Source organism: Aythya ferina (assembly GCF_964211825.1).
Source record: "Aythya ferina genome assembly, chromosome: 5".
NCBI classification, from domain to species: domain Eukaryota; kingdom Metazoa; phylum Chordata; class Aves; order Anseriformes; family Anatidae; genus Aythya; species Aythya ferina.
In genome coordinates, this window is record NC_140301.1 from 37,216,177 (window position 1) to 37,238,247 (window position 22,071).

At 40.1% G+C, this 22,071-nt stretch overlaps 1 long non-coding RNA gene across 1 annotated transcript; it reads left to right on the forward strand.

Annotated features, from left to right (window-relative positions):
* The first annotated feature begins 3,033 nt into the window (after positions 1 to 3,033).
* LOC311437753 lies at positions 3,034 to 17,794 on the forward strand. Its single transcript, XR_014693680.1, has 4 exons — positions 3,034 to 3,230; positions 13,918 to 14,042; positions 14,939 to 15,108; positions 16,541 to 17,794. It is a non-coding gene; the product is annotated as an uncharacterized lncRNA (long non-coding RNA).
* Positions 17,795 to 22,071: the final 4,277 nt, after the last annotated feature.

Below are 22,071 nucleotides of genomic sequence, written 5' to 3' on the forward strand. Positions count from 1 at the left end.
TTTTCATAGCTATTTAGAAGTTCAGTTACCTTCATATGAAGTTTTCTTTTTTCTTTTTTTTTCTTTTTTTTTTTTTTTCTTTCTTTTTTTTTTTTTTTTTTTTCTTAACTGGAGGGATGAAGAATTATTTCCCTTTTCTGAATTTTCTGAGACATCCAATCTCCCTTGTTATTAACTGAAAATCATGCAAACAAACCACATACATTTATCCAGGCTGTCATCCAACCCAATTCTCCCAAGTTTCCTGTTTCTCAGCCATTTGCTTTAAACCTTAGACCACATTGCCTAGTCCAAAATCTATTTTAAAAATCACTTATGTATAAATAAGGTTTAGAGTAGTTGTAGGATTCTGAAAATCCCAGGTATGAAAATTAATAGCCAACATTCTGTCCTGGTCTTTTGCAAATCTCAGAGCCATTTGCAAATATAATCCAGGTTTTGCTCATCCAATTTCTGCTTGGGATATGTACAAACAGGCATTTTGTGCTAGCCTGTCCTCTGTTTAAAGTAAGAAAAAAACAACATGTGTTAAATTTGGCACTGTAGGTTTTCAGAAGAAATTGGTAGTTCAGACAGAATATTGTGTAGTAAATACTTATTGAATATCTTGTTATATTCTGGAAGTTACTTGGAGAATGTTGATATTGGTAACATTTACAGTAAGCATTCAGTCTTTCTGTCTTATTTCCATAAAAGAAGAGAATCTTTCAGTCATCATTTTAATATTATGGAGGGAAGCATGAGAAACATGTCTGCTCCTTTGGATGACTTTGTTATTTAGAAATAAATCTTTATTTCTTGTAACACATGACACCTTCTTTTGTCATTACTGATTCTTACAGATCTGCCATTATTCCTGGACTATTAATTACACATTTAATGTAATTAGGGATCTTCACCTTTTATGCAATGCATATGCGGGGGCCTTGTTTAATACAAATCTGTGGGCATTTTTCTATTTTTTAATTTTTATTTTTTTTTCAGAAAAATGGGCAGATGTAGGAAGTCATGCTATCAGCAGCCTAACAGCTACAGCAGTGCTCTCTGAATTGGCTTTGGGCTACAAATCCTCTAACACAGGTCTGGAGGCTGCTGCCAGGCCAGCCTCAATGACCCTTGGCACTACCGAATTTCTGTTAAGCTTGCACAAGAATGGTGGTATTTCCCCACTCTCTTTCAAAATATTAGTTTGCGCAAGTCCCTTTTCCTTCCTTCTATTTGAGCAGCACGCTCTGGGCAGAGGATACAGTCCTGCTGATCACGAGTTCAGTCCTGGCACTGTGAACTTTCACGTGAAGCTCGGGCACGGGCCAGCTCTCACTGCATTTCTGTAGCAGGTGGCGAGAGGACGACTATTGATACACTGGTTATCAGGGCTCGTTTGCTAATGCTGTATCCAGAGCTGCCTGATTGTCACGCTGCTGAGCTGTATGTGGAGGAGAGGTCTGCATACAGAGCAAGTGGATTGACATAACCCTGACCCAAACTGGGGTAAACAGTGCATTAAAATAGTATTGCCAACCTAGAGAAGACCTACCACATATATAGTCCATGGCATTAAAACAAGCAGTACTAACAGGGCCTGTGATCACATATATTTACCGGATTACTGCTGTTTATCTTGTGAGCCCTCTATTTGTAAGGACTACAGGTTTTGTTATTTTTATCTAACTCTTGTGAAACTGCCCGATGGTGCTTCTTTTGTTTTTTAAATTCTGGGCACAACATACTCAACTGTTACATTCCTCTATTCCTTACCCTCAAACATACTTGCATACCCATACCCCCAAAGATGTCTTGAGCTCTTCATACATGAAGGTACTGATTTTCAAAGGCATTCTAGTCCTATACAGGTAACTTCATAAATGACCAGATTTCTAGAAGAGCCTGAGTTGAAAGTTTTGTGAATTGGAAGTAAATGGGACTGAGATTCTGACATACCAGATTTGAGGACTTACTGAGTCTGCAAGGTCAGAGTGACTGAGAGCTTTGTTTATTGCTACATCAAACAGACACTAAACCACAATCCAAAAATTTGGAAATCACATAAGAAGCTGTGGTTCAGGTGATGGGCATTAAAGAAAACTCCTTAGACTCTTCTTGTCTTCCTTAATATGGGCTAATGCTGCTCGCTTGGCTTTGAACTGCAGTAGGCTCTGGACCTGATCCTTTTCTTTTTAATGCACTGCCAGCCCTTTCTAGGCTTAGCAGTATCTCCTAAATTGCAGCTCAGGACATATGGAAATCTCATCAGACACGTTTAATCCTTGCCTTCCTGTGGGGTTGTTACTCAGTGAATGACCCTCCTTTTGAGCTCTACCTATCAGAACTAATTGCCTTGTTCAGAGAAGAAAAGTTGTTTTTCTTTTTTTAACTGAAGAGATGAGGTGAAGCTTACACCTAGCCAACAAAAAGAGTTTGCTTGTATTACGCAGGATCTGACCTAACTCTTCTGCTGGTTTTAGTAAGTAAAAAGCCATGTGTACGCATTACTTCAATCAAATGAGACATCCCTAGGTAGAATAATAGCATACCTTAAGTTGGAATGGATGCACAAGGATCATCAAGTCCAGCTAGTACTATAAGGTTATTTTCAAGGTACTTGGGGTGCTACTGCTATCAGGTTATTTTGTTAAGCTGAATAGCACTGGGCTGCTCATCACAGAGGGGTACACTTCTTGTTGCTAGCCATCTTTGTATTCAAGCAAGAAAAAAACCTGATCATCAAATGTTGCTGTTGGCTGGGCCAATTATGATATTTCAAGATACAAAGAAAGTTTTGAAAGAACGTGGGTTTGCACAGTAAAATATCAAGAACAGCATTAACAAAGCTGAAAAAGGAAGGCACTGAGACATCTTTGTAAATCAAAGCCCTAAATCTCTGAAAACCTACTCTGGTCTGTTTGGCACCCTACAAAAAAAGAAAAAACATGCTCAGTTCATACAGAGCTCATTTTTTCTCTTGTTTATTAATAGTCATTTTTCAGAGGAACCTCTCCTGCCTTCCTTAAATTACCAACTAATTGCTAATTGCTAAATTAAACCAGAGGCAGGTGTAAATTTATACCACCCCTGACACAGCAGACACAAAAGGACTCAGATTGTAATGCTAGGGCTTCCAGCACAGTATAGCTGAGGACCTGGCTGTAGAACTGCCTCCTCAGAGGCATACAAGAAGAGTCTTTATTTTTGAATATTCTCTTACATAGAGATTCTGGATACAGTACAAGGTATGTGCTTTTAGCAAAGACTTGGGCTATCCTTTAGGGAGAAGGAGGCAGTAGCGAATGTCTTTTAGGTCTGTGGTTTCTTCCAAAATCTGAAAGACTATAATTGATCTGGTATAAGTATATAGACATACTGGTGTACTGGATGGTGACAAGAAATTTAGAGAAGGTAGAAGTTTTTATCATCTTTCTTCATATATCTGTCCCCAGTATATTTCTGCTACATTCTGAGAAGCAATTTTTTAGTGTCTGGCTCAAGTAGTTTGGTACTTCCACTGTTGATGATCCCTTATGCACTGTAAAGGGAGCTAAAGTAAGTCTTAGAACATTTGGCATTCAAGAATAGAGACTCGTACTCCTTGATGAAGATACTCACTTAATATTCAGTGTTCCAGACATGTTTTGACTGCCCTTAAAATTTTTCAGCTTAAAGCTGTGATGGACAGGACTTGAGGCATATCACAGACTCCTTAGCTTTGTCCTCAGGGTTATTGCAACAGTTGTGTTGTGCAGGGACACTGAGATGGTGGGAAAGGGCTCTTAGATCTGGGGTATGACTTCTTTGCAACTGGTACTTAAGTCTGGAAATCATGTCACGTGAGGAGACCCTGTAATGTGGCTACAGTTAAATGAATGCTTTACCTCTTACATAATAAATCATAAGTGGGATACTCTGAGAAACAGTCCATGTGTTGGCTAAAGTTCCTGAAAGGCCTTCAGAAGTCTGGGTAATTCCTGTATTGAATTAACTAATATTCCCAGTATGTGCACAGGAAAAACAGGGCTTAGAATCAATCACTAGGGACTTTGTCAAGGTTAAATGGTGAATTACTTGCAGTGATTAATTACATCTCACATCTTAATTCTTGAGCAATTATAGAAGCATACTGCCTTGCAGACTAATTCTCATGTCTTCCCTCTATTCTTCCACACTATTTCCCCACAGACAAAAGCCTAAGGCTGTACATGTTGCTTTCCAGCCTAGAGTCAAGACCTGTGAAGAGCCAGTTGTGTATATGACCTTTTCTTTTCTTTTTTTTTTTTTTTTTTTAAAGTTGCTCTCAGGCAGTGGTTGTTCAGCCTGGAGAGCCAAATAGCTCTGGGGCAAAGTAATCAGTCTGCATGCATGGTTTGCAACTAATTGTAAAGCAGAAGGAGCCTAGAGCATTGGATAACTCTTTCCAGTACTGTGATGCTCAAACAAGTAGGATGCGTTTGAGACCTGCCAGCTTCTTAACCCTCAAGAGTCTACATGATAAAAATGCTATTACAGGTTAGAACAGGCAAAGAAATCTCCTACCTTCTTATGGCACAGTGTTCTCACACTCAGAGTGCTGAGTTGCAAATTACTGTTTCTCTCACTATATTTAGTGTTGGTGTGGCGTCACCTTTAATATTGTGTGCCCTTCTGGTCTTCACAATATAAACAGTATGTTAAGGCTCAGAGGAGGGTAACAAAGCTGGTAAATGGCATGGAAGGCATGTCTGACAAGGAGAGGCTGAGGACACTTGGGTTGGAGAAGGAGAGGTTCAGGGTGGCCTCAGCTCTCTACAGCTTCCTGAGGGGAAGTGGAGAGGGAGGTGCTGGTCTCTTTTCCCTGGTAACCAATGGCAGGACATGCAGGAACAGCACAACACTGTGACGAGGGAGGTTCAGGTTGGGTATTAGGAAGAATCTCTTTACCATGAGAGTAGCCAAACACTGGGACTGGGGCTTTCTAGAGAGGTGGTTGATTCCCATGGCTGTCAGTGTTCAAGAGGTATTTGGATAATGTCCACTTTAATATACTTTAATTTTTGGGTAGACCTGTGTTGCAGGAAGAACAGCCGAAGTCATGACATACACCAATATGGATAGATCATGCTCTCTCTATTACCCAAATAGCCTGGTTCTTATAGCAATCTAGCAGGGGTGGATAGTGTCTAACACAAGATTATTGGTCAAAAGCACTCGGACAAACACCTGCAAGAAAACAACCCCACCTGCTAGAATTATGGTAGCAGTCACATAGACCTTGTCCTTGAAGGAATGCTGGCTGCTTGCAACGATATTTTTAATTCTTCAATCAAGCAATAGAAGAACATTGTCATGGTAACTCCTCGTAGTCATCTTGGTAGCTTGGTTTGCTCAGCTGAAGCAAGTCATGGCCTCCTTGCTGTTTCAGAAATCCCTCAACAGCCCTGAAGAGGTCAAGCAGTTGGATTGGGGTGATCTTTGAAGGTCTCTTCCACTGAACTATTCTATTATGGTATCACATGTCTGAATTAGGGAAGCAAAGTTATTTTCTGTGTTCTCCAAATGAAGTTAAAGAAGTCAGAGGGTTTAAAAAAAATAAAAATTGAGATTTCTGTGCTCAAAGTGAAACTTCTGCATCACCTTCAGTGTGCTAAAACTTGGTGATCTGCTCTTTGGAGATTCTGAGCATTGGTTTATACATGAACATTTTCATGAAGGGAAAAAAAATGGTCTGTCTACTTTCTCACTTGCCTGTTAAAGTATTTCACATTGTAATAGCAGGAAGTGTGGTGGTGCTGGTGGGAGACCCTGCTGAGGGAGGTTAGTGGTCTGCATGGTCTGGGGTGCCTGTTCTGAATGCAGCCTCTTCAGGAGGCTGATTCTCTTTCCTTAGCAGATCTCTGAGCACATTGCAAGAAATCTTACCTGTTTAACATAGGCAAGCATGTATTTAAAGTCTTTCATTCTCCTCCTGCCTCCACTAAGCCAATATTTTCAGATAATCTTACAGCTACCTGGGCCTAGATTTTCAGTTCCCTGAGCCTATCGGGGCCTGAATGAAACTGGAATCACTTCTTGCCTCTCTGATATGTAGGAGTCACTCTTAGATTACTATATTGCAAAGGTAAATATCCCTCATAGTTTTCTTATGTGGCTACTAATCCAGATGCATCTTTTACAGTGATGGGGGTTTTGACTTCTCTGTGTTGTGGAGGCAATAGAACTTAAATTTTCTCTAATACCAGTGCGCTGTCTAATGTTTTTATTAATCTACTTGTCTTCAAAACAATGGCTTTAAACACAGGACAGAAGGTAAATTTATGTCCTTTCCAGCTGTGGATTGCCAGCAGATTTGCAAGACTTATGTGATTTTTTTCTAAATAAATTATTAAACTTGGCAGGCAGGATTCAACAGTTAGCAGGATTTCATTTAATATATCTATTCCCTTATACATTGCCATTTGCTAACAGCACATGAAGTAAATCCTAGGTGGCCCTGCTTTTGGAAGCTGCAGGCACTGAATTAGTTGCAAAGGACTTCAGACATGTTGCCTAAATGATTCTGCAAGGCTTTTTTTGGATAGTAAGTTATCCTGCAGCTTAAATTGGAAATGGATCCAGACAAGTATCCCTAAATTTGAGAGGAAATATGGATACAAACTTTGAAACTAATATTTTTCTCTACTTGAAAAGAACCCCCTAATTTTCTATTTATCCCATTCCTTCTTTCCCTAGCAAAGCAGTATTTTTCAGATCATGTGAATTTTATTTACTGACTACCAAGTAATTACATGGTGAGTAATTGGATGGCTTCACAGGACTGGAAATGGAATAGTGATTGCTTAACCTGTAGATGAGTATTTCAGCTCTGTGCTATACTGGTGGTGAATGTGGATGGGTCCCAAATATCTGCTGTGTGCCATATGTTGGGGTTCAGCCCGGCTGTGTCAGGTGTCTGCATCACAAATAACCACCAGTACAAACAGTGGATATTGGTACTCTTGGGGTAGAAGTAAAACTAAAAGGGGTCTTGAAGAATGTCCCCCCCCCCCCCTTTTTTTTTTTTTTTTTTTAATCTTTGTCTGGATGGACTGATCCATGGGTATCCAGAGAATATGGAGGTGGTAATCCAAATCTCCTTGTGCTGAGTACCTGTGGAGCTCTCTTATCTTTGACACTAGATTAAAATCAAATATTTGATTTAGCTGCAGGATTTTAAGTAACTGTTTTTATCTCTGCTGGAGAAATAAATGTGACTTTACAAGTATCATGTAGTAGAGAAACTGCCAGAAGGAATCAGTACATGGCATGACTTTTGTTCAGACCAGGGAAAGAGCTCTTGCCATTTCACAGCAGTGGATCTTTTCTTTCTGATCCAGCAACAGTTGATTAGTTAGCCTGAGTGGTTGTAATCTGCACCAGGTCCTGCTAATATGTCTGTTTTTTTGCTTAAGAAGGAATGGTGAAAGAATGTAGTCCAGCTGTTACAATATAGAAACTTACAACATGAGCAAAGCTTGTGAAAGGAAACCCAGCAGAGAGAACTTTTATTCATAGGGATACAGTTTTTTTCATTCTATTTTTTTCCCAAAAAATCCCATGGAACTTTTTCTTCCTATAGCTTTTTGTAAATCTTCATCCCCTTGTTGCTGGGAGATTTAAAACAAACATCCAAACAACCAAGAGTATTTAATGAACTCTGAATTGCCTTGCTATAAACTGAGAGAATTTCTAGGTTTCCCACTTACCCAATTGGCCTAAAATCACAAAAATAACCTCATCTCATTATAATCCTATTTCACAACTCATTTTTCACGGCTCAATTCCATCCTAGACTGGTTTTTCTTTCTTTTCTTAGTTCTTGTTTTTCCCCTACCACACATGCATCCACTCTTTTCCTCTCTCACAAACAGGCTTGCTCACACACCCCCACACATCCACACTCACATACGTCAGGAGCAGTTTACAGCTCAATTTGAAAGATAGTTCTTTTAAAAAAAAAAAAAAATCATTGTTTCTGATGTGGAGAACAACTAACAAAACAAAGGAAACCAGAGTGGGCAGTAAAACCCTTGGGGTCTGCAAGCTTAGTTGTGGGAAATGTGGTGTTAATTTTTCTTATTTTGAAACTCACTAATGCCTCTCTCATTGAACTTGAAAGAACATTCTGTTTACTTAAAAAATAATAAAAAATAATCTGACTTTGTTATATGGGATTTATTTGGGTTCTTTCTTTTTCTTAACTAGGAAAGTTTGTAGGAAAACAGGATATTTGTCTCTGAAGAGGTTGTCTGCTACTTATTTCCCACATAAACTTCCTGCTGTTGCTACTCTGGAAATTACTGTCTAATCTGCTTGGGTCCCAGGCCTTTAACTCCATCACTGTGCACTAGGTTCCCAAATCCTAGGCTTTCAAAATGAATTTGTCCTCTCATATCACCCCTGTTCTAATTTCTTCTGCATCAAATGTTTAAGGCATCTGTCAAGTTCACCCTCTATCATCTTTCCCTTTAACAATCATTTTGTTCCTCTATACCTCAAATTTCCCTGCTTCCTCTCATTCTATTCTTTGTAGTACCTAAACCTGAACTGTCACCACCCTCTGTTGTAGCCTGTGGGATAGAGCTCCCTCCTTTTGTGGATCAAAACTTCAGCACTTTCCCACTGAACACAGTAAACACCCACAGGCTTGCAAATCTCCCTGGAAATTTGATTTCCTGTTTTTTCTTCAGCTTCATATTCAGTCCTTTCATCCTCGCATTAGCACACTTGCTATGACCCTCCTTTCTTTAGCTTAAGTACTCTCTGTGGATTGTGGTATTACTCTGCCAAAACTTTTTTTTTTTTTTTTTAAATATGAGTGGTGAAATGCCATTCTCTTCAATCAGGGCAGATTACACAGTCAGATGTGTATTAAAAGGTCAATGTACAAAAACCTCATAAAAGTATCGATCAACCTGGAAGCCAGAGATATTTTTGTAATGTCCTGGGGCCACATTGATTAAACTGATTAAACCATAAATGATGACATCCAACTCAGTCAGTCCAACTCCTGGAATAGCCCTCAAGTCCCCATCTCCCAGTGTTCTGGATAAATGTGCTTGGACTTCATTGTAAAACTCCAGGTCAATGGACGGCAGAGTACTCAAACAAACCCTTCTGACCATGTGCAAAGACAGCCCTCCAGCCTGCACTGTTGCAGGTGAACCCATGGCAGGGAAATATGAGCAGCTGGCAGACTTACAACAGATGCCATCTTAATTGGTCTGTGATGAAGGTGAGCTGTTCCTTCTCAACGGTAGCATGCTTTCCTCTCCTGCCTGGCAATTTGACCACTTACCTAAGCTGTGCTTAAGATCTTTATTGTCCTGGGCAGGAGTTCAGTTTATGCTAATAACTCTGGCATCTGGATTTGGATTGAAAATATGTTAATGAGGCAAAACAGCACAGGGATGGCCCCAAACTGCTTTTTGTTTATTTTTCCTCGAGATTTGCATTTTTTCTTTGCATTTGCAGCTGCAGTGACTTCTGCTTTTTTGATTCTAATACCATATTGATCTGATGTTCAGAGTGCAAGATGGGGGAAACCTACTCTGATGTAGGCTGAGGGGAAGCCATACGGGAATAAGATTGAATGACAAGCATACCTCAACCATTGCATCTCAAAGTGAGGTGCAGTGAGATGTCAATATTATGACATTTTTGAGTATAACAAGCCTTAGTTCTGGGGAAACTGAGGCACAGTTCAGACTGGGGAAGCTGAGATGAAGAGCCTTACCCACTGTCACTGTACTGAGACAGTTGTTATACAAGGCAGAGACATGACTTGGGTGCAGTTAGTAGTACTGAGGCAAGTCACTCTCAGCAAGAACCCAACAATTCCTGTATGTGTGTATATACATATTTTTTTGGCTGAATAACAGTGGCTAGGCTAAAGGGGTTTTCTTTGTGCTAGGGAAACAAAGGCTGATGTTTCTTAAAAGATAGAGGCTGTATAGAGTATCTCCCTGTGTGCTTTCCACATAAGAAACCGCAGCAGCTTGGCAGGCAAACAAGAAAGTTTCCTTTTTAAAAAAAAAAAAAAAAAAAAAAAAAAGAATTAGCTCTTATTATGCAGAGAGTCTCAGGTCTGACGTAATTTGACGTGGAAATATTTTCCAGCTAATTCTTGCTAGGAAATAATGACAATGCAATGGCTTCAAAGAGCCTGAATGTGTCCGGCACCAACTACTGAAGCTATGCTAATGGCTGTGACAAATGAAGCTGAACTTTGGGACCATTTGGAGAGTGGAATGAGTGTAGGTGGTGGTGGTGGTGGCGGCAGCTTGCTTATTAAGTATTTCAGACCAGCTTTCTGTGAGCTGGGTGGACTCTGAGCCAGGACTCTGGGCCAACACTTAGCCCTAACTGTTTAGGACCCTGATTACCTGGGAGATGCTCCTTGTTTGCAATGTCACAGACCCCAGGCTGGTGACGAGGGAGCCGGAGGGAGAATGCGTCAGGAAGACGTCTGTGGCAGTACACTCTGTATTGCAGCCTACGTTGGCTAACTTGCTAGGCAACCTCTGAACACAGGCTTTCTCAAGTGTTTGGGAGGAGGTGAGCTGATCTCCTTTGAGCAGGATAGAACAGAGTGGCTCTGATCCTGAATCATTATTCCGCTGCTGATTAGTTAACAATGGAACAGTTTATTCATTAACTGAATTTGTCTCTCTTCTCTGCTTTAATTTGGGAAAAACAATTAAGCACTAATGCTGCTGAACCAGAGTGTAAACACACAAACATCTAGCCACAAAAACCTACGCTTTTCTTTATAGAAGAAGGACATTAATGCACCTGTAATCTAAACTTCTGGCAACTCTCCTGCTAGAGCTTGTAGGGATGAGGATGTGGGGAGCGAACAGTGTGGGTGCAGAGCTGGCACCTGCACTCTACGGAAGCTGGGCCCTCAGCCAAGACCGGCATGCAGATGAGGGCTGTGCATCAGGTCTGAATTTAGCAGTTGCTGTGTGTCCCTGCAACTAGCAATGGTGCACAACCACCTGCATGAAAGGACTTTCCTTCTCATTTTTTGCCTTTATTTTTGCCCTCTTTGGAAGTGTAGCTACTTGTATGTGCTGCAGTAGCAGAAAGGACTTGTTATGTATGTAAAGGTCACTAATCCATTGCTTCTGGATGGAAAGCAGCAGCCTTCATCACCTCCTTCAAAGGATCAGTTGGCCAGCTATTAGCAAAAGTGATTCTAGGTTTGAGAGGTCTTAGCAGCTGGAAGGATAAGCTGTTGAATGGTCATTTACTGATGCAGGCAGACAGTTGACTCTTAGAATCCCTAAAGCAAAAGGAAAAACAGCTCTTGGGAAAGATATCTATTTTTCTTTAATTCTGTTTTTCAGCTACTGCTAATCATGGCACACTGATTTTGTAGTTAGTTTTGTGGTACAGTTTTTATAGTTAACTTGCAAACTCAGCTCTCATTTTTCAAGGAGTGAGTTCAATCATTTAGACTTTGTCTTGAACTCTCATGTGGCAGATTAGGCACCTGCATCATAATTACAACCAGACGTTCTCTTTTCCCAAGGACTTTTCTTGGCTCTTTCCCATTGATGCCAGGAAGAGTTTAGTAACAGCCAAGAGGAGTTAATGACTTAGCTACTAACTTGCTTTCTTCTTCAGTCCTTAGTGAAATGAGCTTGTGAAACTACAGATTTGTTTCATAAGTGTGGTAGCACCTAAAAGAGACTGAGAGTACAGCTCACTTTCCAATGGTCAAATGCCCTCCTTGCTGGGCAATTAGTGTGTGACAAAAGGAAAGAATTGAGGCAGAAAGAGGTAGAGAGACAGCATCAATAATGGGAATGATATCGAATAACCATCTCTTCCAGGCTCATCCATAAGCCTCATCTTTCTCTTCAGATTTTTTAGAGAGGATCTTGCTGACAACCAAATTGGAAGTGGGAGGCTAAGCCTGAGTGTTCAGGGGAATAAGATGGCAGCCCAAAACCTCGAGACACCTCTCTCATGTGGAGAAGAATTGCCACAGGACTCTTGACAAGGGGATGGATATGGATTGGCCTCAGACAGCCTGTGAAGAATGTAGCAGGTAGTAAAGGATCAGACTCTTGACAGACATTTCTGTCACTGACATAACTGAGAGGAAGACAAAACATTCAATTACAGCAGCTTTTGACTAGACATTGCACCAGCAACTCATGTAGTTAAAGGCCTGTATGGAGTATGCCCTCTGAGTTCTTGAGCTCACTTTCAAGACAAGTTACTACAGACAGACATGAATCAAAACTATACTTGGTGAAGATGAACTACACGGCATTTTGCTATTGCAGGTGAGGTTTGTAAGTGGGCAAATGGAGAACCGACTCATATGAGACCACCACCATGAGCTAGCTTGACTGGTGACAGCCATAAACTGAAGTAAAAGAATAAAATTAAACCCAACCCTGCAACCTGTGAATGCCTCTCTTCTGCCAGAAAAAAAAAAATGCTTTTAGGTCTCTCTGCTGAAGCAATTGGTTTGTGAAGAGCCTTTTTTTTTTTTTTTTTTTTTAAAAAAAAAAAAAAAAAAGAAAGTAAATAAATAAAAATAGAAGCTAATGACATACCCCTTGCATAGGTGAATAAGATGTTCCTCTTCAGTTGGTTTTATGACTCCTCTTCCCATCCTCTATGGTGTTTGTTCAGCAGACAGCAGCAGAGCTGCCTGCTTGCTCCTGCCCTGGAAACCCTCTGTGTGGAATAAGCAGAAGGAATGAGCAAAGGGAAACTTGAGGTGTAACTGGGCGTTTGGACTTGAGGAAAAAGTAAGAAGAAATGTTTGTCATAGAGCCTGCATGTTAATGTCCAGCCAGAGTTCAGAAAATATGAAGCTTAACAGTCTAATTGAGCATGACAAACTCCTCTTTAGGAGGGGAATCTGAGGCCTTACTTTCTCAGGATCAGATCCAGAGTAGGAATTAGATATGACATTCAGTACAGCAATTCCTCCCCCAAATTCAAAAGCTTGGTTACAGTACAGGAACGCACAGGACTGACTTCTGATAATTACATAATGAATGTAGGTGTTTAAGAATACCAGTCACACCAAATGGAGAGGATGAGAGGAAGTCTAATCCAGCCAACTGGCAATGCTGATGAGGCAGGAGAATCTTATGCTCTCTATATTGCCTAGATTCAGAGGGTGATCTCAGAGGTGGCATTTCTGGAACAGACTCAGGTTTTCAAACTGTTTCTGGCAGATAAGTGCCTGGCTTGCATTTTTGAGTAAATATCGCTATTTTTTCATGAAACTTGAGGAAGAGCTACCACCTTTGTTTTGTGGCTAGATTACTCATTTGAAAAGTGTTAAAGATGAGTATAGACCTTCAGCCTGCAAAAAGGCCATAAATAATTCTCATATGGGAAAACTTTAAGCATTTCTGAAGGCTGGGTCAATATGCACAAGTTTGAAAAGCAAGTAGGAATACAGTATGATTGACTAGTACAGTGAGTGAATGCGATGCTAGACTGTTTGTAGTTTTCAATGGTTTACTTGTTCCTCTTGTGAGGGTAGAGGTCATACATTTGTACAACTTCATTTAAAAATTTGAATGGCAAGCTGGCATACCCATAGCTAACAAGTTCAAGATTACTTCTTCAGTGACAAGTTACCACTATACTGTTCTTATCCTTCACTCTAATGTATAATCTTTCAACTTATAGCACTAATTAATGATTAGGACACTAAATTATAAATATATATAAAATAAGACAGACTAGAGAGCAGATAACATGACATAAAATGGCATAGATGTCTTTTCTTCAGAGCAGGCAATACAACAAAAGAAAACTCAATAGGAAAACAGTCGCACAGAATAAAGGATGTGATGGTTTTCAGTCTAAGTGTTGCAGGCTGCCTTCTGTGTTCAAGGTTTAACAAGACATCTTACAATTCTTTTGTAGCTCCTCCCATCTTCTTGCTTTCACCTGACAGATGATACAGAAACATGATCATTATGATTTCCAATGACTCATGCTCAGCAGCACAAAGTCAAATTGATTACCAAGCCATCCTCCAGGAAATACTGGTGGGTATCCTCAGGAATTTAGGGTAGGTTCAGGTAAACATCTCTCACACTGGTTCTTCTAATGACTGGAGCAATTTGGTCCTTCCTGCTTTCTGTTTCTAACAACAAAGGCCCTGTTCTCAGTTAAATAAAAAAGTATATGCTTGGTGATGTTTTTTTTTAAAAAAAAAACAAAAAAAAAAAAACAAACTTGCCACCAGAAAATATAATGATATACCAGAAGAACCATTTATGCATTAAAAGCTCTTCTCAATTTTCCAGGAGGCATCCGAAGCTCATTAAAAGAGGCTTTATTTTTGTGTGGTTGTGGTTTTCATTTTCTCTCTTAAAACAGCTTCTGTCACAGACAAATCACTTTCTCTGGCATTTTCAAGCACATATTTCCTAGCAGTCATGCTAATACTGTCACAGGAGGGAGGCATTTAACCATTGCTGTTTTGTCTCTGCTTCAGCATTTAGTAGTTTTGTCATACAATTCCCATTGATTAGAACTTCTGCTGTAGGCAAATGTAGCCACAATACAGCCCTTCACTTAAATAATAAAAACAACCAAGTTATACAATGGTTAGTTCTTGGGCTATGCAAACCTATTCTTCTAGTTGGTTGAACTGGTGGAACACAGAGACCTCAGAGTCAAGTAATAATGATGGTCTCAAGCTGCAGCACACAGGCTTGGGATTTTGTTGCGGACTATGTTAAGAATCAGCCAGGGATAAGGGACAGATCCTTTACTCGGTGGTGTGTTTGGGCCAAGCTTCTTTCATTTTATCTACAATCTGTCTTCAGCCTCTGAGTGCCAATCTGAGGCAGGATTGTTTGCTATGGAACAGTCTTATCCAAAATGTTTTTAAGTCAACACAGAACTTCTCATTGCTGCTAATGGTTTTCTTTGTCAGGCCCTGATCTGAACATGCATGGAAAGCCTCAATTACAAGCTTCATCCCTCTGCTTTGAAAACATGGTGATGGCCACCCAGTATGAAGAAGGCTTCCTCAATGCCAACAGCTGGATATTTTTATTGTTGTATCCTTTATGGTCATTACCCATTGAAGATTGATTTAGTAAGGTACTTAAAACACTCTTAATTTTAAGTCAGCTTATGGGCCTTTGTAAATCAGAGGTGCTCCTCTGATACTTGAAGTCAGACAGGCTCCAACCTGAGTCCTAACATATACAGACTTTCAGAATAGTCTTACCCATATCTAGCAATCCTTCTTGTTACTGCTGCTGCTAACTAATACTGTAATACTGGGGAAAGAAGATAGGGGTGCTTTTTACTCTGAGGTATTCTGTGGAAGAGTTGAAACAAAGTAGGCACTTCCTTGGCAGAAGAATAGAAGAGAAAAAAAGGGAGAGCCTTGGAATAGGGAAGAGGTGACATGATTTATGTGGGGATAGTCACTGGCAGAAATAAGCCCATCAATAGAGAGGAAGTAGTTAAAGAGGACCAGAAGTTCTAGCACTAAGTACTGGAACATTAACCTCTGCCTGAGCTTTTGATGTGGATGTGGAAAGTTGATAGGAGAGTGGAGCTGAGTTCTCTCCTGCTGCTAAGGCAAGTCTGTCCCAATGCTTGTGGAGGTGTCACTCTTACTGCTTGCTTCATGGGTCTCCTGAGCTAAGAAGGTGAAATAGTACTGTCAATAGAGTGTACCTGATTTACATGGGCTTGGTGTGCTTTCTAGGCACAGTAGGGTGAGGTTTTGTAGAACACCAGAAGTGGCTTGCCATCTTGTCCCTATTTGCAAGAGGTGAACTTGGTAATTACGAGCTATATTATTAGCTTCATTTTTAGCTGGTTCATCAAGTTGAGTCAGTTCACAAATTAGATAAGCAACAGGATGGGTGCAAAGAAAAGGGCAACATTGTCAGCTGTGGCAGAGGGAATGACTCTCTCTGCATCAGCAATTAAACAAATGAAGCCACCTCTTGCAAAGTCATCACTTTTTGTACCTCTTTCCCCTGTAGCATGGCCTATATTTTCAGAGCTCGGTGATTTACCTTGGTTCATGTCATCCTCTTATGTAGGACAGTATTGCAGATGAAATGGGGCACTGAGGATTATGGTGTAGATGAAGGAAGGTTGTTAGAGCAACACTTTAGATGGATCCTGACAAGGTGTTGAGAAACAAGTAACTTCTCATTTACTCTGTCTTCTTATAGAGCCCTGACCGAGCCATTTTGCCTTCAAGAGCCCGTATTTTCCTATTTTTACAGGAAAACAATAGCTTTCTGCCTTCTCAAACTATGGCAAGGCTAAATTATTTACTTTCCAGAAAAAAAAAAAGTAGTTGGTTTCAGCTTCAGACCTATCACTCATTCTCATGGTTGTTGTGCGTATACTTATTTAAACAAAAAAAAAAAAGTACAGGAGATGAGAAGACTGGAGGGTAGTGCTCCAAAACAAATTTTAGTGGTTATTGCTGTAGCAAATAGCTGGATTTGGTAAACATATGAACAAGACTTTTTTATTCTCAGCACTTTTTTTCTCCCCACAGAAGAATGTGAGCCACTCTTTATTAGGTGTAAATTGTGTATTACTGCATCAAGAGAATGATGTCGATTTACATGGGATCATGGCTTGGCTCACTCAAGCTCTGCTCCACTTCGCTGGACTCCTTTGGAACTGCAAAGTGGCATCCTACTGATTTCTTCTGCAACTCTATTCCTCACATCTCCCAGGCCCGGTGTTTGTGTTTCCTGATCTTAAAGCACAATGTCTTAATTATGGTCAGAGAAAAGACATAAGGAAAAGGAATGTCCTGATTTGTCTTTTAACTGCAGTTCTTACTGGTATTCATTTCAAAGTGCAATTACAGGAACGGAAATGACTATGCAAAAATGGCCTTTTCCTACTAACAATCTCAGCTGCTTGTGTACATTTGAGTAAAATCTGCAGACTTTTGTTGACATAAGTTTTATTACAGGTCATATTTATTTTCCAGTCTCTATTACAAAATAGCCTTGCAGGAAAGCCTCTTCAGGGAGAGGAGAAGGGTAAAGAACCAGAGGGACCAGCGGTGCAGAAGTCACTTCTGTCAGTTGCTTCTCTTGTGTCAGGCAGCCGTTGCTGCCGAAACTGTTAGCTTCTCCTGCCCCCTCGTGCAGGCTTGTGAACACTGCCAGAGAAACTGCAAAATAGAATAAATGAACGCAAGACCTTCGGGATATAGCAGTTTTGTGAAGGAATCTCTTTGATAGCCATGGGAAGACAGCTATCCAGTCCTGCACAGGAGAATCTCCCAGGCCATCAAGAAAGACAAGATATTTCTTGAAAACTTGGTTCTGCAGGCTGTAGGAAGCAGAGGCCTCTGAAAACATGTTCAGATTTGAAGCTAAGTGTGTCCAAACATGTAATCTGAGGAATGGTATCTTTGTTTTCCTCAGAAATTAAGTGTGGAACAGTCAGCTGAGCCTTTCTGCCTTCCTCCTTGTCTCTGCAGGGCAGCAGTGAGCAGCTCTCCCTCCCCCTGCTCAACATCTGTTTGCTGGCATCTGGCTGGGTCCCGCTGTCACCTGGTGCTCTTTATCCGATCATCTTGTATCCAGATGTCTCAGGCTAGACATCTGTTCTGCTGCCCTATGCCTCTCACTGTGCTGCATTTTTATTTATTTATTTATTTTTTTAGTGCCATTAATTGAAAAAAAAAAATGTCAGGACAAGTATCAAACAGTGTCTCAGAAACAGCATAGTTGTACTTTTGCACTGATATTTCAATGTACAGTTTTATGTATCTATACCAATCCTAGACCATGTTCAGAAGACTTTTTGTTTTGTTTTTGGCAGTGCTATCTTAGGCAAAAGTTCACTAAGGTTAATGGGAGTTCATCTGAGCAGAGAATGAATACCACTAAAATCGGGACTGTGATAATCGGTCTTTTTTTTTTTTTTTTTTTTTTTCTTCCCTAGTACAATCAGGATCAGAGTGGATTGATCCATGTTCCAAAAATACCATAGCATAAAATAGTGAACAAAGGCAGCAGCTTCCTCACCTTCTTTTTGAGGGCCAAGCAGTTTTAGGACACAGGTCAGGTTAGATAACTGATGCTATCAAGCAAACACATAGCTATGTTTAATGCAGTCTTATATATCCTTACATTTTGGGTGCACTTGAGCTGCCTTGGAAAAAACAGCAGTGGTAATACTCAAAAGCAGATAGGATAAGAGGAACAGTCAGGATTACAATTCTATGTCTTTTCTAGAGGTTTTGTAGGTTTGAGGCCTTTTTGTAGGCCTTTTTCATCTTACATTGCATAGGAGTAGTCCAAAAAACCTCCCACTGGGAGGAAACAGAGGGAGGGAAGTGCTGCTGCTATTATTGAGAACAGACCCTTGAGAGCGGATATGTAGGGTCCCAAATTCTCTAAACTGTCTTTGCTTACTGGAAAACCTAGCTGTAAGTTACAGGGCACCATCTTGTTGTGGGAAAAACTATAATAAAGACAGGCCCACAAGAAAAATCTGCCAACAGTTGTTAAACACAAGGATAGAGCCCTCTGTGTCAAGAAGTCCCTAAGGTATGGATTTCTGAAGCCAATAATTTTCCCAGGGGAGGTATAACAGTAAGCGTGCTCTGCCACTCCTCTACCTAAGTGCCTACAACCACTGCCAGGAACTAGGGAATCAGCTAGATGAATCTTTGTTCTGATCCTGCAGTTCTGTTCTTATGGGGTCTCTTCATCTGAAACACAATGGGAACAAATGAACTGTGATCTAGAAGGAAATAAATTAGGAATAGAGAGTAATTTATACACTTTTTCCAGCACCGAGTAGAGTTGGCTGCAAATGTATAAGTAGCTATGAAAGCAGAGAATTAAAAAAAAAATAAAAAATAAAAATAAAAAAAAGAAAAGTCAAGAATGGATTCTTTAGATCCAAATTTTAAATAATTCAACCTAGAACGATAATGTTGTTGTTGTAGTGTTATTGCAACTTTTTTTAAGGCCTCAATTAAGCCTTGAGAAAGGGAGCCAATGCACCTTTAAAACTTTCTGCTTAATCAACTATAGCGAATGCTCATTTAATGATTGTCTTTTTGTACCAACAAGAAGTAACAACGCTTTTAGCAAAAGAAATGGAATGAGAGAGAAATTGCCTAATCAGCCCTACTCATGCAGTGCTTTGTGAGACAGATTATTGAATTTTCAGTCTCTGCAGAATTTTAATGAAGCTCCGTCTTGCTGGAAAATCCAGCCCTTTGTCAATAAAGTTCAATAACTCGACCACCCATGTAATAAGATGTACTGGCTGAAATCTTTCACTTGCCAAAGCCAGAACCCTGCTGGAATCTCCCTGAGAGTTAGAAGTACTTACTTGTGTTGTGTATTTTCCTACACTCTGCTTGCAGTGGTATTTATATTTACTGTAGTGAAAGTCTGTTTACAGTGAGGTAGAGAAGAAATTCACATTTGTCTCAGTGTGCTGGTTGATATTCTAATAGGAATATTGCCCCACTCAAAGGGAATGCAATCATCTTATGTTTAGGACTGCATCTGCCACACAAAGAGAACAGCAAAATGCTTTACTGATTTAAGAAATAAGTAAAAAGGTACTGAGAAAGACAGAACTATAAGCCGGGGGAGCTGAAAGGCACTCCAGTAAGATCTGAGGTGAAAAAATGGATGGGCAGATGGAAGTTCAGAAAGCCACTGAGTAGCAGAATACCCTTGAGCTACTGATGATGGTTGGTATCTGAGGAACAGAGAGAACACTTACATCTGCTAAATTGACTGGAACAGATTCAAAGGGATATTCACAAAAAAAGAAAAAGTTAATTTGGCTGGATGGGTACATCTTTTATGTATCCGCCAAACTTGAAGTTAAAATCAGAAAGCAAAGGGTTTTGAACAGGTGTTTCTCTTAAATAACTGGCCAAACTGGGGGCCTCTCTGCGCAGCTAGTTTTGAATAGAAATTCTATTCTGGGTATACAAGATCTCTTACTGAATAAAGTTTCATTGTGGCACTAACCTGTTCCAGCGACGCACTGGTATTTATTAATTGTCTTTTTCCAATGCAAAAACTTTTGCTGAAATAATTTCCAGGCTGATTCTGCTCTAACTCTGGACTGGTTTCTGAGAAGAGAAAGAAAAGAACTGAAAAATCTGAAGGGGAATTTGCGTAAAGGAAAACTCATAGACACCAATAGGGAGGTGAGATTTGATGAAGCCCCTAGATGAAGGCTTGGTAGTTCAGATGAGAGGACACAAAGGCACATGAAGAATGTTATCAGAAAACAATAGGATGGTATTCAGAGAATATCACAGTGTCAGATCTGCAGTGGCAGGAAAAAGTTCAGAATCAACCCTGACATCAAGGTTGTGACAGAAATGAAAGAAGCCTGCAGAATACATGTCACAGAGAGCAGCAGGGTGTGAGAAGATTTTCTTGCCCAGGTTCCCATATATGTCTTCCAGAAAACTGTTTAAATGAAACAAATCTAATAGCGCAAAGTTAGATTGACAGAATAGACAGGAAAGTAATTAGAGATACCAAGAGGATGGAGAACAGGCAGTCAAAGAACAGTAATGCAATGGCTAGTGGCTGCTTTACGTAGACAGTAGCAGCTCAGAGAAGTTTAATGAAGATCCTGATAAGTTATGGGAATCTGTCAATCAAAATAGGATGAGTAGCTGGAACATTGACGTCTGCTTTGGAGAAGCATGTTTATTTACTGCTTAACTGAAAGCCTTGTAGAGACATGCCAAAAATGCATTAAAAGTTTCACAGTGATTGCCCTGGAAGGGGGAGTGGAGGGAGGGGAAAGCTGACAAACCCTAGTTTTGGGTAGCAATATAAAGAGAATAAGAGAACGTTTCTAAGTTAGATAGGAGTCTGAAGTTCTTGCCACCCGGACCAATATGACTCACCAAGTCATCCAGATGAAAGATGTGGGTAACAAAGGAATCCTGTTCCAAAACTGGTTGCAGGTAGCATTATGGATCCTCTGGGAATCTTATGACATTGAGCTGAAAAAATGGAAAGAACCAAGAAAGAAATTAAATAATAAATATTCAGAAACACTGCTAAGGCTGTGGGGACTTGACTCAATGAAAGAATTAGTTTATGAATGGAGGAAAGCAGGCAGAAATGGAAAGAGACTGGGAAAGCTTAAGGGAAAGAAAGAAATGATTCTGGAAGGAAATGGAGATGATTGCACCACTGAAGAGTCATTTAATGAAATAGACCTGTCTGCTATGTTGAAAGTTGATCTAGGTAGAAAGATTATTAAATATTTGTAGAATTGTTTTCATGTCAAGCCAGAGTAAAACACAGAGAGATAAGAACACGGTTTGAATTTTTAAAAGCAAGAAGACTTCTTTCTTGAGTATTAGCTGGGAAAGAGGCTGTGGTTAGACTAGCAGAGAATGTATTAGAGAAAGGAAATTTATAAATGGTTGAGAGAGTAAACCTTAGAGACCTCAGGAAAAGGCTGGTAAAATAGTGTGAAGGAAGCAGCTATTTTAAAGGTTGTGCATACCAGTAAAGACCTAAGTGAACAAAGTCTGGAAAGAAAAAAAAGGAGAAAAAATACCAGAATAAGAAACATGAAAGTTAATGCTTGAGACATAAGACGTGTCCCAATAGCAATGAAGACAGACGAAAGGATTGCCAGCAGACTAGAAGTCAGAGAGGGTGTGAAGAACAATGAGTTTGCATATACCAGTGTTTGTTTGCTGGAATCACATAATTGCCAGAGCATTTGTGGTTTATGTCTTAGAACAAATGTCTGGGAAGTGTCCAGGCTTAGTCTTACTGAGTTCCTCTCTACTTGCCAGCTCTCTCAAAGGTGGGTGTAGTCACACAAACCTTTTTAAAGTCATGTGTTGTCTGTCTCTTGAAGTTGTTCAGACAAGATAAAATGTGCTATTGAATGATACATCCTAGGTCAGTCACAAGACACGATTCACCATGCAGGTGTTGGCAGGTAAGATTCTGTGCTTTTGTAGGAAGGAGCCAGAAAAGTCAATCTTAATGGTTCCTTTTAGTTTTACTCTTCATTAACACAAAGCATTACATCTCATCTTCT